Source organism: Panthera onca, chromosome D1 (assembly GCF_046562875.1).
Source record: "Panthera onca isolate mPanOnc1 chromosome D1, mPanOnc1 haplotype 2, whole genome shotgun sequence".
Taxonomy (NCBI): Eukaryota; Metazoa; Chordata; class Mammalia; order Carnivora; family Felidae; genus Panthera; species Panthera onca.
The window spans coordinates 49,544,582-49,558,537 of NC_138348.1; the positions used below are offsets into that span (position 1 = coordinate 49,544,582).

Sequence of the window (13,956 nt, forward strand, 5' to 3'; positions counted from 1 at the left end):
AAGCCAAAGCTTTTGTTTTTCAATGGACAGTAGAATCTGTACTAGAGATGAAGAAAAGCCAGCTTACAGATGAATATTTAGTGTTCTATAGGGTTAGGGAAAGCATGGAAAAATGGGATTTAAGGTCAAAGTGTTCATTTGAGTCCTTAATGTCAAATTAATAAAAAAATCAGTTCCAAGGGTTTTGTTTTGCTATTTTTTTCCATATCTGTGTTTTGACAGGTCACTGTCTTAAATTAGAATAGTATTTAGGACCAAAACGTTTATATAGCAAGTGATATAGTAGAGTCATGGGAGATGGGCAGAGGCCACTTTGTGTCTTATTTCAGATGGACCATTTAAAAAATCCCCATGAGTAGCTTAGTGGTTAGAATTAGTTTGAAATAGCTTTGCTGAAAGGTATTGGTAAAATAACATTTATCAGTTTTTGTTTATTACTGATTTAGATAAAAGCAAGAAAGCCAATTTGAGAGCTGTATCATGTGCCTAGCCCTGCCCACATACAAGTTGCCTACTTAGTTCCCATGTATTTGTCACTGTTATTGGTCCCTGGGAGGCCAGGGGTAGATCTCAGGGTATGAGGCTCAGACTTGGTTGAAACCACATCAAGAGGTGCCTGGCTGGCTTAGTTGGTGGAACATGCGACTCTTAATCTTGGGGTTGTGAGTTTGAGCCCCATGTTGGATGCAGAGATTACTTAAAAATAAAATCTTCAAAAAAAGAAGAGCTGGCCCTGACAGGTTACTAGGGCTGTGGGTGTAGGGAAATGGGTGGATGGGACAGGGAAGAAAACCAGAAGGGCATGTAGTTCTGTGGAAATCGAGTAAAGAAATGAAAAAGTTATAACTCTTTTTTTCCCTCATTGACTTAGACCTTCATTCCATTGAAAACGTTTACTACTTGAGGTTATTTTATGAACCCTCATAGTAACTAGGTGAAAGCACTGTGACTTCTGTACACTGACGGGAAGGACACTCCTAGACGATTCCCTGGATATGTATTTGGGTTGTTTCCGTTCTTTCCCTCTTTTTTACCTAGGCTGTGATGCTGTTTTGTTTTTTTTTAAAGAAATATTCTGGCTTTGGTGTCTAGAAATTTTTAGGGCTATGGGGATCGGGGGCAGGGGTGCTGAGTGTGACATGTTGCCAGTATGAGAGGCTTTTACACCCAGACAAACTTCCAGGAAAGAGGGTCAGAAAATGTATACACAAAGTCAGAAGGGAAAATGGCATGGCAGGTAGTGTGACTGCTTTGGCCATTGTGACTGTGTCTGCTCAGATGGGCCTGATGGTTGGATGATGGAATGGTACTGAGAATATTTTATAATCCACATCATTTCTTAAAGATTTTTTTCTTTAGGAAAAAGCATAGTACATTACATTGATTTTTGTTTTGAAATTTACATGACCTATCCATAAGTGAGCATACAGAGAAATGAACTTTCTTGAGATCACACAGCTCAAAAGATGAAGAGCCAGGATGTGAACCTAGACAGTTACACACTGAATGCCAAGCCTGTAACTGGTTCTGTATAGCCTCTAACTGGTCCCAGCTCTTCTGCTGTCCCTTTATAGTCTCTTCTCCACATAGCAACCAAAGTATTATGTGTGTCCCCTACTTTAGCCCTCATATTTATAGTTCAGATTTACTGCCCAAGTCCTTAAGTGCTCTAGCCTCTAGTCTTCCCACCTGCTGTCCACCGTCCTCCCCATCTCTTCTGTCTCAGAGCCTTTGCCTTGTACCTGGGATATTCTTCTTGAATATTGCTAGTTTGTACCCTCCCTCATTTAGGTGTCAGCTCAAATGCATCTCCTCGAGGAGGCTGTCCCTGACCATCCTATGCAAACTTCTCTTAGTGAATCTTTAATCCTTCCTTTGTTTTTCTTTCTAAAATTATATTATGTATTTGTGTGTTTTTCCTGTTTGCTTTCACAAATAAATAAACTTCGTGGGATTAGGGAGTTGGTCCATCTGTTTACTGGTATCCTTACTTTTTAGAACAGTATGTGGAAAGTTTTCTTTAAATATTTGTTAAATGAGTAAGTGGTGTCATTTTCATTTGATGTTCATGTTTAACATGACTTCACTTGGATAAAAATAGTAGAGGGGAAAAGGATATGCAGGTGATACATACAAGTCTGGGTCTTACTTGCTTTTATATTTATTACCAAGGCTTTACCATAATATCTGGCCAAAAAAATGCTCAGAATATCTGAGTTGAACAAATGCACAATTTGATTTATTTTGGATTCCACACAGGAGTTCAGAGAAGGGAGAGAATAGTGTGGACTGAAGTCCTTAGAGAAATTTGTGGAGGACTTGTAGGCTTTCAAGGCGAGATTGAGTTTGGTTGGTTTGTTGTTGTTTTTGTTATTTAAAGCTGGAAGGACTCTTAAGATGATCTAGTTCAAGCTTCTTGGTTATAAATGGGGAAACTGAGCCCAGAGAGACAAGAACTTGCCCAAAGGCACACATGGTTTTGTTAGAACCATGTCTGGAATCCAGCTATTTTGATTCCTAGGTCAGTTCTCTTTCCTCTATACAGTGCTTCCTTCAGAATGAAGGAGGAGCTTTGAGGGGTGGGAAGTGACTAGGAATAGCATGAGCAAAGGCTCAGAGGCAGAAAAGATGTTGGCTTGTGTGGGATAGAAATTGGGATGGAAATTAGGCCATGTTAATTGAATCAGTGAGTTAATGAAAGAGATCCATGGGAGATATAGTAGGCTGTAGAAGCTGTGTAAGACCAGATCCTGGAGGATTATTTTTTTTAAATGTTTATTTATTTTGAGAGAGAGTGTGTGTGCGAGCAGGGAAGGGGCAGAGAGAGAGGAGAGAGGGACTCTCAAGCAGGCTCCACTCAGAGCCTGAAATGGCCGATCTCATGAACCGTGAGATCATGACCTGAGCAGAAATCAAGAGTCAGACTCTTAACTGACTGAGCCATCCAGGCACCCCTAATATTTTATTTTTAAGTAATCTCTACACCCAGTGTGGGGCTTGAAGTAATGATCCTGAGATCGAGTTGCATGGCTCTACTGACTGAGCCAGCCAGGCCCCAGATCGTGGAGAATCTTGAATGTTATCTTGAAGAGTTTAAATTTGGAATGACAGGGAGACATGTGAAAATACTTTAAATATTGTTCTGTATTTTCTCTTCAGTGAAGGTGACAAATAATGTAATATAGAAAATAGATTATAATTGAAGAATAAGTTGGAGCCTTGTAGGAATTAGGAAGCCATTATAATAATCCAGATATCAGTGTAGTTTGGGGAGTAGTAACATTTCAGTTTTGTTTTGTTTTTGTTTTTAGAAATTGTGTATTTTTTGAAGATGATATGTAATTCTCTGACAAAAGGTGTGTACCCTGATTTCTAAGAGAGTTTGGGAGCAATAAACCTGGAGAACCAGTATTTTACTTTATTTAATTCCATATATGTTGTAAATGAAATTTCAGTGTCTCGATGGTAATCCCTCTTAAGAAACCCAGGTCAGGTTAGTAAAGTAGGGATAGAAGATAACACTGTCCTCCATGTGAAGATCATCGTGGAGAGCATGGGCAGGGGCAGAAGGAGCAGATGGGCAGTGAATGAGAGCAGCTTCCAAAAGAGAGTCTGGACCTCTCTGTCACAGGTACTGCACTGTGGCTGGGGAGTCAGGCATCCAGGTTCCTCAGCCTGGCACCATTTCTTTCCTTCTTTCTTTCTTTCTTTCTTTCTTTCTTTCTTTCTTTCTTTCTTCCTTCCTTCCTTCCTTCCTTCCTTCCTTCCTTCCTTCCTTCCTTCCTTCCCTCCTTCTCCTTGGACACAAGAGGTCAGTGGGAGTAAGAACCAGGCTCCTGGGCCCACAAATGCTTCGGATGGATTGGTTGTGTTGAAACTCGGGCCTACTCATGTAGTCCACATAAGTTTTCAACTGGAACTGATGAGTATAGACTAATACAACCCCTACCAAGCCAGTGAATTGGCACGGGGTATGATACTTTAAAAGTTTTTCCATCCTCAGGAATCTTTTTCCATCTCTAAGGGAAAACTTTAAAAGTCAGCATGTAAGTGAGAACACAGACCTTTAAATAATATCTCATACTGGATCTGAGAGTTTGGGTTGCAAAAAAATCCTGGAGCATTTAACATTCAACAAATACTTATTGAGCAGGACCTGTTAAACACCTAATACTGTGCTTAGTATTGGAACTTTAATCTTTTGATCATGCTGCATCAAATGTTATTAATAAGATATTAACATTTGGCTCTATTTCACATTCAGTTTAGCCCCCAACATTATATAGCTCGTCCATAAACCCTCAGTTAGTTCAGACTGTTCACTTACACTTGCAGTCACTTGTTGAACGTTTACTATATAAGAAGCAATATGATGAATGTTGAGGCAGTTTTGAAGGTGAACAAGGATTAGTGAGGGTCCTCAACTGGTCACCTGGAATATACCAGGTAGATCTGGCAGCTGTTAAGTTTCCTGGGATTCCTAGCCCAAGAGGAGGGGGTTTCAGCAGCAGTGCATCCCTCTTCACTTGTTCTGCTCACACTAGTTCCTCCCCTGTCCCCCTTGCCACTGTTCTCCAAGCCTATCTTTAAATTTAAGAGAAATCAAAATTAGCTCCTTTGCATTAAATTGGGGAAGTTCCATTAAGGGCAGCACTTCTCTGATGAAACGTTCAATAAAGTTTGAAATCTTTCCCAGAGAATCTCTTCTGTCTGTGTAATCTCAAAGAAGAGGCTTCTCCATGGGAACTTTCCTCCTTCCTCTGAAAGTTGCTTTGCCTACAGTTGGACACACAGTATGCAGCATTTGGTATTTCTCAGGCTCTTCACTTTGGCCTGCTTCACTGGCTCTTTGTGGAGATGCCAGGAGAGGCATGTTGCCTTGTTTTTATAGAGTGAATGACACAAATGAGAGGGAGGCAATCATGCTAAATTTTCCCATCATTTGGAAAGGCAGCTGCTCAACAGAAGAGAGGCAAAAGAAGATGGATGCAGAAGAGTGTTTCATCGAGGCTTTGAATTGCCAGTTGGAGTGAGGTTGTTTTCCCCTCCTTTGCTTGGTATCTGGAGCCAGTTTGTACATTGTCTGTTGGGGTTTGCTCTGCTTTATTCATGTCTGCAACAACACTGAGAAGCATATTTTATTCTTAATTTTGGTACCCTCTTCCTGTGGGATCTCAGCTATCTTCAGGGCTTCAACTATTTCCTTTTTTTTTTTTTTTTTTTTTTTGCTTATTTATTTATTTTGAGAGAGACAGAGACAGTGCAAGTGGAGAGGGGCAAAAAGAGAGGGAGAAAGGGAGAGTGAGAAAGAGCACGTGCATGCAAGTGCATGAGTGAGGGAGGGGCCGAGGGAGGAGGGGAGAGAGAGAATCTTAAGCAGGCTCCACACCTAGTGCTGAACTGGCGCTCCATCTCATGACCAACCATAAGATCATGACCTGAAGCGAAATCAAGAGTTGGATGCTTAACTAACTGAGCCACCCTGGCACCCCTCAAATCCTTTTTATACCACTCATTATATGTGATCCTGGACAAGTCACTTAACCTCTCCGTGCTTCAGTTTCCTCATCTGTAAAATGGGGGTAAAAATAGTGCCTACCTCCTAAGGTCTTTGTGAGGACAAATGAATTAATATATGTACAGTACTTAGATGACCTGGCATGTAATTTAGTGTGTATAATTATTGCTGTTGGACAGCTGGATGATCTGCAGGCCTCTCAAAATTTCCCTGTTTAGTTTAGTACCTATCTCTATAAAGCTGTCTTTCTTCTGTATTCATGAGCTCCTTTATTGATATCAGAGTCATCTCTGATTTCTCCTTTTTTCTCAGTAATCATACTCGAAGTCTTGTCAGTTACATTTCCCAAGAGTCCTCCTCACTGTCTTGCCTCCAACTCAGTTAAAGATTTGACCATCTTTTTTGTGGAATGCATCCTTAATGTCTCAGAATGCCTGCCCCTGGATGTTTTTCAGTCAGTCTCTCAGGCTGCTCCCAAGAGTGATCTTTCTAAAGTAGTTTAATTATCATAGTTCCTTTCTAAAAACCCTTTCCTTTTTTATGAGGAATAACATACAGTAAAGGGCACAAATATTAAACATATAACTTACTGGCTTTCAGCATTTGTAGTCACCCGTGTAACCACTCTCAGATCAAGATATAGAACATTTCCAGCTTTATGTCTCTTTTGAGGTAGAATGTGCATTCCTACCCCTAACCACTCTTTTATTACCATTTGTTTTGCCTTTTTTCTTTTCAAATCTTTACAAATACTTAAAATAGAATTCTTTTTTCCAGTTTTATTGAGAAATAATTGCTATACATCACTGCATAAAACTAAGGTGTACAACATGATTTGATTTTCATGTATCATGAAATGGTTATCACAGTAGGTTCAGCTAACATTCATCTTGTATAGATATAATAAAAAGAAAAGAAAGAAGGACAGAATAAAGAAAAAAATTTATCCTTGTGATGAGAACTCTTAGGATGTACTCTCTTAGCAGCTTTCCTGTATGTCATATAGCGGTGTTAGCTATGGTCATCATGTATGTTACGTGCATAGTGCTTATTTGTCTTGTAACTGGAAGTTTGTATCTACTGCTAACCACTTGTGTATCTCCATTTTGCTTTTTCTTGATCTTTGTGTAAATGAATCATAAAAACCCTTTATTGATTCTTCTTGTTCTATATCTTTGACAGAGTAATTCTAAACTCACTTAATGTGACATTCAAATATGTTTGTCATCTGGCTTTTACTTCAGGTCCTTTGCACGTAGCCTGCCCTTCCTGCCATGCATGTAGTGTACAAACACAATAGGCTCTTTTTCCCTTTCATTTTTTTGTGCCTGATATTCTCTTGGCCTTCTACTTCATTCCCTGGCAAATTCATCCTTAAAAACTCAGTTCTAGGCAGAATCAAGCCCTTCTCTGTTCTCTGGAGGCATGATTATTATAGTTGGTTACTTATTTACATGTCTTTCTCCTCTACTTATCATTTTCAAGAGCCCATGGATGGGGCACCTCCCCCCCCCCAGTTTTACACAGGTAATTCATATTTTCTCCAGAAAAATTAGAAAACAGAAACAACAAAAAAACCCCAAAACCCATTATATAGAGATGACCATTGTTTACATATATACCAAAATATATACCAACACTGTCATTCATTCACAAAATAAACATTCATTCACAAAATACTAAATATCTACTTTGTTATTTACATTTAGTTCCCCCCCCTACTTTTTGTTGTTATAAAAACACTGTTGAACATCCTTATGCCTATATTTTAGTGCAGTTCCCTGATTATTTTTGGAGGATACATTTGTAGATGTAGATGAAAGAGATGAACATTTTTAAGGACTTTTGATACACTTAGCCAAATCACTTTCCAAAAAGTCTTTACCCTGGGTACACTTCTGCTAGGGTAAGAGTGCATGTTTTCAGCTGTCTCTGCGAAACTAAAAAGAAGGAAAATGGTATTTTGTAAATCTGATAAGATAAAAATGGTTTTGCATTACTGTTTTAATTTGCATCTCTTTGATTGCTACTGAGGTTGAGTATTTTCTCATATGCTTAATACCATTTAATTTATATTATATAATTTATATTTCTTATGTGATTTATATGTTCATGTATTATATTTGTACTGATTTTATCAATGTTTTTAATATTAAGGATATTAAGTCATATATACTACATATATATCCCTCATTTTGTCATTTATCTAACTTTAATTTGTTTCTAAATATAAACATTTTAAATAATTTAATGTAGTGAAATGTATTAGTCTTTTATTATTGTTTAAAGTTTATTTATTTATTTTGAGAGAGAGAGAGGGAGAGAGAGTGCACACATGCAAGCATGCATGCATGGAAGAAGGACGGAGAAAGAGGGAAAAAGAGAATCCCAAGCAGGCTCTGTGCTGTGAGCCTGATGCAGGGCTTGATTTCATGAATCATGAGATCATGACCTGAGCTGGAATGAAGAGTCAAATGCTTAACTGACTGAGCCACCCAGCCACTCCAAATTTATTAGTCTTTTAAATATGTTTTTTTACCTGTGGTGTCATTCTTAGAATGATCTTCCTGAGGGAATATTAGATAAATATCCATTATATATTTTTCTACTTCTTTTGTAATGTCATTTTGTGCATTTAAATCTTTACTCAATCTGGAACTTATTCTGTTACAAAATCATACTACTAATGATAGCTAATTTTTTGAGTGCATATTATATGCTAGGCACTTGCTTCACTTACACTGACTCATTTAAACTTTCAACAAACCTGTGCTATAAGCACTGTTAGTATCACTGTAAATTGACTTGCTGAAGGTTGCTCAGCTAGTAAGTTGCAAAGATAGGAGTCAAGTTCAGATAGTTGAGCCCTAGAGCCCATGTCCTCAACTACTCTGCTAACTTAATTTTTTCCCAATGACCTAATGTCATTTTTTAAGGAATCCATTCTTTCGCCACTGTTTTGAAATTGCCAATTTTAATCATATGTTAAATTTATACAAATATTTAGGTATGTTACAAACTTTTGTTCCACTGCGCTGTCTGTCTTTTTGGTGATAATGCCACACTGTTTTAATTTGTGTAGTTGAAAGATGGTATTCTCCTCACCTTTGCATCCCCAGTGCTTAGCAGTGACTGCTGCCTTGTAGGTATTTAATGAATATTTGCAGAATGATGTCACTCTTGGAGGTTCATGGATAGAATTCAGAGGGTCTGCAGCTTGGCTAGGAAAAAATTACATCATCATTTTCATTGACCCCAGACTGAAATTCAATATTTCTTTTAATTATGAATATAGGCAATAAAGCACAGTAGTAATAGCACTACCTTTGACTTCGTCATGGATATTTGCCAGGGTGAACCTTAGGTTAAAAACTCTTGCTTTATTGTATTTCTTTCTTGGGGCCATTTTATCTTTGTGTCTCATACCTAGGCAGTGACTGATACTTAGTAGATGCCCAATAAATATGCTAATTTTAAAAACTTTTAATTTTCAAATATGCACAAAAGTCAAAGAACTGCATAATGAACTCCCATAATGACTTCTTCATCCAGCTTCAAATATTATCAGCATTTTTCCAGTTTTGTTTTATCTATCTGTCCTCATTTCTGGATTATGCTATTTTACCCAATGATATTTCAGAAAGCAAATCTAATTGATAAGGACTTGAAAATATATATCCCTTCTTTTTTTTTTTAAATTTATTTAGTTTTTGGGAGAGTGCAAGCAGGGGAGGGGCATAGAGAGGGGACAGAGGATCCAAAGCAGTCTTTGTGCTGACAGGCTGATAGCAGCAAGCCTGATGGGGAGCTAGAACTTACGAAATGTGAGGTCATGACCTGAGCCTAAGTCGGATGCTCAACCAACTGAGCCACCCATGCGCCCCAGCCCTTCTTTTTTTTTTTTTTTAAATGTTTGTTTTTATTTTTGAGATAGAGAGAGACAGCCTGCTCACGAGCAGGGGAGGGGCAGAGAGAGAGGGAGACACAGAATCTGAAGTAGGCTCCAGGCTCTGAGCTGTCTGCACAGAACCTTATGTGAAGCTTGAACCCAGGAACTGTGAGATCATGACCTGAGCCGAAGTCAGACACTTAACTGACTGAGCCACCTAGGTGCCCTCGAAAAACATATAGCAATTCTTAATAAATTTAACAAAAGTAAACTAATTCCTCAATATCATCTGTTACCCAGCTTGTATTTAAATGTTCTCTATTGTCTCAAGGTGTCTTTTACTTAAATTGGATTTTTGAATTGGGATCCATGTAATACCTACACTTTGTATTTGGTTGATATGCCTCTTCTTGCATGTTAAAGACATATAAATTATTTGTTAACTTATCTTCATGTTCTGATACTGCTCCCACCCTCCTTCTCTGTTGCTTACTTTGGTATATTTTTACTGGTAACTTATTGTTGACAATTGCTCTTTTCCCCATTTAACATTTTATTCATCATTTTAGTAAATTGTTTATTTTGGTTATTTAGTCTTATTTTTAAAACTTGCGTCATTTAAAGTTGTTCTTTCAGCCATATTTTGGACTGAGGTATGTGATGCATAAATTTCTTAAGATCAAAGCTCTAACAGATACTTCTTTTTCATTTTCTCGACCAGTCTAACCTTGTTAAATAATTTCAGGTTGGGGTGCCTGGGTGGCTCAGTCAGTTAAGTGTCTGACTTTGGCTCAGGTCATGATCTTGTGGTTTGTGAGTTCAAGCCCTCTGTTGGGCTCTGTGCTGATAGCTCGGAGCCTGGAACCTGCTTCAGATTCTGTGTTTCCCTCTCTCTGCTCCTCCCCCACTTGTGTGAGTGTGCTCTCTCTCTCAAGAATAAATGAACATTAAAACAATTTTTTAAAAGTAAGAATTTGGGGCAAAAAAGTAGTTTCTCTGGGGCACCTGGGTGGTTCAGTTGATTAAGCATCTGTCTTCAGGCTCAGGTCATGATCTCATGGTTTATGAGTTCAAGCCCCACATCGGGCTCTTTGCTGTCTATATGGAGCACACTTCACATCCTCTGTCCCCCTCTCTGTCTGCCCCTCCCCTGCTTGCACTCTTTCCTCTCAAAAATAAATAAATAAAAACTCAAAAAAATGAAAAAATACTTTCTCTGAGAGTTTTATACACATCTGTGGGCCTTAATTGTATCCTCTGTAGAATTGGAAGAAATTCAGATTTGGGTCTTTTCTACAGGCAGAATTTTTTCTTTTCTTTATACTTCAAAAATATGAGAATGTGATAGTGTTAGTCTGTGGTTGTTGATTTTTTTCAGAATTCCATACATCTTTTGTATTTGGACCAAACTCTTTTTTCTGGACAGTTTGCTTCCATGAAAATTTTAATTACAGATTTGAGCCCATTTGCTGAAAGACTTCTACTATTTGCAGGGTGGTTCTCTGAGCTGCATTCCTTCTCATGATTTTCAGCTTGTACATTCTTGAATCTCTTTTTATCTTTCATTAATTTCTGCATATCATATCTTTTTCTTGATTTCTTGATTGGTAGCATCACTTCTGTTTTTATCACATTCATCCCTTCATTGCTTTAGTATGGACCTCCTGTTTTTACAGCCTGTACTCGTATAGTCATTATGATGGTCTGTTTTATCTCCTTGAGAATCAGGAGATGCCAACTGTTCTGATTTGATTGATTCAAATTTGAATTGAATTGATTCAATTCAATAAATTTGATTGATTGTTTACTGTGGGGAAGGCATTCCATTACAGGGATTAGCTTTGTTTTTGTTTCCTAAGTTTTTTTTTCTTTGCTTGTATCTTTTTCCTGTTTATTAAGTTTTCTAAGTTTACTTGTTGATTCCCCTTTCATAGTTTCAGACTATTTGGTTTGCACTGTATTTACTGAGATTTGTGAGAAGTTCTTTTCAATATATTGAGATCCTATTTCAGCCTCATTATAAAGGGTTAAGGAATTGAGCCATTTTTAATTTTTCTGACGAAGCGATCACCTAATTATAAACCCCCCATTTTGGAAAATGACTTCATAAACGAGAAGTGAAATTCCAGATTCCCGTTTCATTTTTTTAAGTTTATTTATTTTTTATTTATTGAGAGAGAGAGAAAAAACATTAGAGGGGCAGAGAGAGGGGGAGAGAGAGAGAATCCCAAGCAGGCTCTGCACTGCCAGCATGGAGCCCAATGTGGGGCTGGAATTCACAAACCACGGGATCATGAGTTGAGCTGAAATCAAGAATAGGACGCTTGGGGCGCCTGGGTGGCTCAGTCGGTTAAGCGTCCAACTTCGGCTCAGGTCATGATCTCACAGTTTGTGAATTTGAGCCCCACGTCAGGCTCTGTGCTGACAGCTCAGAGCCTGGAGCCTGCTTCGGATTCTGTGTCTCCCTCTCTCTGCCCCTCCCCTCCCCTGCACATGCTCTGTCTTTTTCTGTCTAAAAAATAAATTAAAAATTTAAAAAAAAAGAAAAAAGAATAGGACGCTTAACCCACTGAGCCAGCCAGGAGCCACCTCCCCACCCTTGTCCCATTTCACTTTTGTTAAGATGAATTTGAAGGAAGAGCCCTACCATGATGGGAGAAAGCTCTGTATGAACATGTGGCTTGTGCTTGAGAGACAATGCTTGGGCATGCTTCTGGAGAGCTTCCTGACTCCTGTAGCCTCCAGGTCTGTGAAGGCAGTTGCGTTCCTGGTGTCCCCTTTCTCAGTCACTCTGCTCCCACTTGGCTAGAAGTGGGAGAAGGCATTGCTGTCATTCATTCTGACTCTTTTGCCATTTCTGTGTCTGGTGTTTGAAAACTCCCAGGATAGCAAAGGAACAATTAGGAATATTTTTTAAAAAATGAATGACTCAGGGCGCCTGGGTGGCTCAGTCGGTTAAGCGTCTGACTTCGGCTCAGGTCATGATGTCACGGTCTATGAGTTGTAGCCCTGCGTCGGGCTCTGTGCTGACAGCTCGGAGCCTGGAGCCTGCCTCGGATTCTGTGTCTTGCTCTCTCTCTGACTCTCCCCTGTTCATGCTCTGTCTCTCTCTGTCTCAAAAATAAATAAACATTAAAAAAATTTTTTAAGAAAATGAATGACTTAGTAACAAATCCTTTCCCAAATGAGATGGTTCCAGTTTTTGCTTTCAACAAAACTGAAAGAGTTGCCCTCTGGTAGATGATTTAAAATAATTAAAAAAATTTTTTAAATTATTTATTTATTTTTGAGAGAGAGAGAGAGAGAGAGAGAGCGAGCATGCACACAAGCCGGGGAGGGGCTGTGAGAGAGGGAGACACAGAATCTAGAAGCAGGCTCCAGGCTCTGAGCTCTCAGCATAGAACCCGATGTAGGGTTTGAACTCATGACCTGAGCTGAAGTCAGACGCTCAACCAACTGAGCCACCCAGACATCCCAAAATGCTTTTTGAATATAGATCACTGTGTAATTTGGGCATCTAACTCAGAGTGCAAAGATTGATACTGCTATAACAAAAGTTCTTTCATTCCTATGTAGTTATTTATGTGAACAAAGTTTTTTGGCCCTTGAAACATATAGACTAGAAATACAGAAATTAATGCATTTATAATAGAATTTTGCTTTTTATATTTAATACAAATTTGTAATATGAATGTTTTGATCAGTTGCATAATAGTAATAAATATAATGAAAACTCAATCCAAAAGAAATTATTTTTTGGACATTTAGAGTCTATATCATAGGATTTAAAAATATGTAAATGTATTTATATATAATACTTATATTGCAGAGAAATGTCAAAAGTTGATCACTAAAAGATTTTCAAGCATAAATATTAGGATAAAATCCTGAGAAGGAAGTAAAAGGTAAAAGTTCATAGAGAAGAAGGAATGGGTATAAAATTTCATGCTTTTTTTTTTAAATGGATGGTGATGGGGTGCCTGGGTGACTCAGTCAGTTAAGCATCTGACTTCAGCTCAGGTCATGATCTCACAGCTCATGAGTTCAAGTCCCGCGTTGGGCTCTGTGCTGACAGCTCTGAGCTGGAGCCTGTTTTGATTCCGTGTCTCCCTCTCTCTCTGCACCTCTCCTGCTTGTGCTCTGCCTCTCTCTCTCAAAAATAAATAAATAAATATTTTAAAAAATTTAAATGGATGGTGATGGATTGTAAATCACTATGGTATTCAGACTTCATTGGATGAATTTGGACTCATTTAAAAAAAGAGTAGTGTAGTACTTTCATTTTAAAACGTCAATATTTATAAAATGCCAATATTTATAATAGGCTAGAAAGCATATTTCTACTACTGTTTATGATGCAAAAACATGTTTAAAAGTAATTTTTAACTTGGACATATGGGAAGAATACTTGTTTTGTAAAATTCTTTTAGGGCAACATGAGAAACATTTATAATAGAGTATGATATAGGTGATTAACTAGAGGAGAAGGAGGAATAATAAGGAAAAGATGCAAAGGAAGCCCCAGGATCACAGAAAGCAACCAGAGAAG

At 38.2% G+C, this 13,956-nt stretch overlaps 1 protein-coding gene across 9 annotated transcripts in view; it reads left to right on the forward strand.

The window, feature by feature from the left end:
• The window catches only part of DENND2B (DENN domain containing 2B), a 156,770-nt gene that overhangs the window by 7,422 nt on the left and 135,392 nt on the right, over positions 1 to 13,956 (forward strand). The gene's annotated exons all lie outside the window — the stretch shown is intronic.